The sequence below is a fragment of the Arachis duranensis genome, chromosome 2 (assembly GCF_000817695.3).
Source record: "Arachis duranensis cultivar V14167 chromosome 2, aradu.V14167.gnm2.J7QH, whole genome shotgun sequence".
Classification (NCBI taxonomy): Eukaryota; Viridiplantae; Streptophyta; class Magnoliopsida; order Fabales; family Fabaceae; genus Arachis; species Arachis duranensis.
The window spans coordinates 44492913-44497092 of NC_029773.3; positions in this window are offsets into that span (position 1 = coordinate 44492913).

The following is a 4180-nucleotide window of genomic DNA, read 5'->3' on the forward strand; positions in this document are numbered from 1 at the left end:
TGAGGATAGAGGCAGTGATTGGAGATGAAGAGAGGTGAAGAGAAGTGTTAGTAAATAAATAAATAAATAGAAGAAGAGAAGAGAGAGAGAATTCGAAAATAATTTTGAAAAAGTAGTTAATGATTTTCGAAAATTAAAACAATCAATTAATTTAAAAAGAATTTTGAAAAAGGGATGAGATATTTTCGAAAATTAGAGAGGGAGAAGTAGTTAAGTGGTTTTGAAAAAGATAAGAAACAACCAAAAAGTTAGTTAGTTGATTGAAAAAGATTTGAAATCACATTTTGAAAAAGATAAGAAGATAAGAAAAAGATAAGATATTTTGAAATCAAATTTTGAAAAAGATAAAATTTTTGAAAAACATAAGATAAAAGATAAAAAGATATATTTGAAAAAGGATATTTTGAAAAAGATTTAATTTTAAAATTGACTTAACTAACAATATGGTTCTAGAATTTAAAGATTGAACCTTTCTTAACAAGAAAGTAACAAACTTCAAATTTTTGAATCAATCACATTAATTGTTAGCATATTTTTCGTAAATAAAGATAAAATTAAGAAAAAGATTTTTGAATTTTTTTTTAAATTTTCAAAAAATCATAAGATAAAAATGAAAAAGATTTGATTTTTGAAAAAGTTTTGAAAAGATAGGATTTTTAAAATTGAAAATTTGACTTGACTTGTAAGAAACAACTAATTTTAAAAATTTTTGACTAAGTCAACTCAAATTTTTGAAAATTATGAGAAGATTAAGGAAAAGATATTTTTTATTTTTGAATTTTTAATTATAAGAGAGAAAAACACAAATATGACCCAAAACATAAAAATTTTGGATCAAAACACAAGATGCATGCAAGAACACTATGAAATTTTGGATCAAAACCAATTATGCATGCAAGAACACTATGAATGTCAAGCTGAACACCAAGAACACTTTGAAGATCATGATGAACATGAAGAACATATTTTTGAAAAATTTTTGATGCAAAGAAAACATGCAAGATACCAAACTTAGAATTCTTTAATGCATGGACACTATGAATGCAAAAATGCATATGAAAAACAACATACAACACAAAACAAGAAAACATCAAGATCAAACAAGAAGACTTGTTAAGAACAACTTGAAGATCATGAAGAACACCATGAATGCATGAATTTTCGAAAAATGCAAGAAAAATTTTTAAAGCATGCAATTGACACCAAACTTAAAAATTGACTCAAGACTCAAACAAGAAACACAAAATATTTTTGGTTTTTATGATTTTATGATTTTTTGTATTTTTAATATTTTTTTCGAAAATTATATTTTTGAAAAACGAAAATAAAGAAAAAATTTTTGAAAGATTTTTGAAAACTTTTTTTTTTGAAAGGAAAGTAAAAAGAAAATTACCTAATCTGAGTAACAAGATGAACCGTCAGTTGTCCATACTCGAACAATCCCCGGCAACGGCGCCAAAAACTTGGTGTTGTTGCCGGATCAGAAAAACTTGGCGCTGTGGTTGCACGTAATTGTAATTCAAACAATCCCCGGCAACGGCGCCAAAAACTTGGTGGACGAAATTGTGATCATCAACAATGGCTCCAAAGACTTGGTGCTCTCAAACATAAATCACACTTTGTCACAACTCCGCACAATTAACCAGCAAGTGTATTGGGTCGTCCAAGTAATACCTTACGTGAGTAAGGGTCGATCCCACAGAGATTGTTGGTATGAAGCAAGCTATGGTCATCTTGTAAATCCCAGTCAGGCGGATTTAACTGGATTAAGAGATTATTTGTTTAAATAAAGATAATAAAATAAATAGAAAATAAAGATAAAGTTACTCATGTAATTCAATGGTGGGAATTTCAGATAGGTGTATGGAGATGCTGTGTTCCTTCTGAATCTCTGCTTTCCTACTTCTTCCTTCTAGTTTTTCATCACTCCTTTCTATGGCAAGCTGTATGTAGGGCATCACTGTTGTCAATGGCTACATCCCATCCTCTCAGTGAAAATGGTCCAAATGCTCTGTCACAGCATGGCTAATCATCTGTCGGTTCTCAACCAGGTTGGAATAGAATCCAGTGATTCTTTTGCGTCTGTCACTAACGCCCAGCCTTCAGGAGTTTGAAGCTCGTCACAGTCATTCAATCCCAGAATCCTACTCGGAATACCACAAACAAGGTTAGACTTTCTGAATTTCCATGAATGCCGCCATCAATTCTAGCTTATACCACGAAGATTCTAATCAAGGAATCTAAGAGATACGCGCCCGGCCTAAGGTAGAACGGAAGTGGTTGTCAGTCACGCGCGTTCATAGGTGAGAATGATGATGAGTGTCACGGATCATCACATTCATCAAGTTGAAGTGCAACGAATATCTTAGAACAGGAATAAATCGAATTGGATAGAAGATAGTAGTAATTGCATTAAAACTTGAGGTACAGCAGAGCTCCACACCCTTAATCTATGGTGTGTAGAAACTCCACCGTTGAAAATATATAAGTAATGAAGGTCCAGGCATGGCCAAATGGCCAGCCCCCAAAACATGATCAATAGTCTCCTAAGATAACTAATAAAATAAAACTGAGATCAAAGATGTTAAATACAATAGTAAACTATCCTATTTATACTAGACTAGCTACTAGGGTTTACAGAAGTAAGTAATTGATGCATAAATCCACTTCTGGGGCCCACTTAGTGTGTGCTTGGGCTGAGCTTGATTTGTCCACGAGCTGAGGCTTCTCTTGGAGTTCAACACCAAGTTGTAACATGTTTTGGGCGTTCAACTCTGGTTCATGACGTGTTTCTGGCGTTTGACTCCAGAATGCAGCATGGAACTGGCGTTGAGCACCAGTTTACGTCGTTAAATCTCGAATAAAGTATGAACTATTATATATTGCTGGAAAGCTCTGGATGTATGCTTTCCAAAGCCGTTGAGAGCGCGCCATTTGAAGTTCTGTAGCTCCAGAAAATCTATTTCGAGTGCAGGGAGGTCAGAATCCAACAGCATCAGCAGTCCTTTGTCAGCCTTCTTATCAGAGTTTTGCTCAGGTCCCTCAATTTCAGCCAGAAAATACCTGAAATCACAGAAAAAAACACAAACTCATAGTAAAGTCCAGAAATGTGAATTTTACATAAAAACTAATGAAAACATCCCTAAAAGTAGCTAGATTATACTAAAAACTATCTAAAAACAATGTCAAAAAGCGTATAAATTATCCGCTCATCAGAGTGCAAGGCCATAACCATGACCAACATGGCCAAACTTGGATAGAGTGAGGAGGACGTGATTCCCAGTGAGAAAAACCTCATGGGATGTCCTCTGAACAAAAAGAAGTTTCCCTTTGAGGAACCAAGGGAATCTGAGGCTCATACAGAGACCATAGTGATTGCATTGAACCTACTTCTACCATTCATGAGCTCTGATGAATATCCTTCCTCTGAAGAGGATGAAGATATTACTGAAGAGCAAGTTGCTAAGTACCTTAGAGCAATCATGAAGTTGAATGCCAAGTTATTTGGTAATGAGACTTGGGAGGATGAACCTCCATTGCTCATTAATGAACTAAACGCCTTGGCTCAGGTGAAGATACCTCAAAAGAAACTGGACCTCGGAAGGTTTTTAATACCTTGCACCATAGGCACCATGACCTTTGAGAAGGCTCTATGTGACCTGGGGTCAGGCATAAACCTCATGCCACTCTCTGTAATAGAGAAACTGGGAATCTTTAAGGTACAAGCTGTAAGAATCTCACTAAAGATGGCAGACAAATCAAAGAAACAGGCTTATGGACTTGTAGAGGATGTCTTGGTAATGGTTGAAGGCCTTTACATCCCTGCTGACTTCATAATCCTAGATACTGAGATGAATCCATCATCCTTAGAAGACCCTTCCTAGCCACAACAAAAGCTGTGATTGATGTTGACAGATGAGAGTTGGTCCTTCAAGTGAATGAGGACTACCTTATGTTCAAGGCTCACGGATCTCTTTCTGTACACATGAAGAAGAAGCATAAAAAGCTTCTCTCAATACAGAGTCAAACAGAGCCCCCACATTCAAACTCTAAGTTTGGTGTTAGGAGGCCCCAACCATGCTTTGAACATCTATGAAGCTCCATGAGAGCTCACTGTCAAGCTATTAACATTAAAGAAGCGCTTGTTGGGAGGCAAAACCCAATTTTTACTTATCTATGT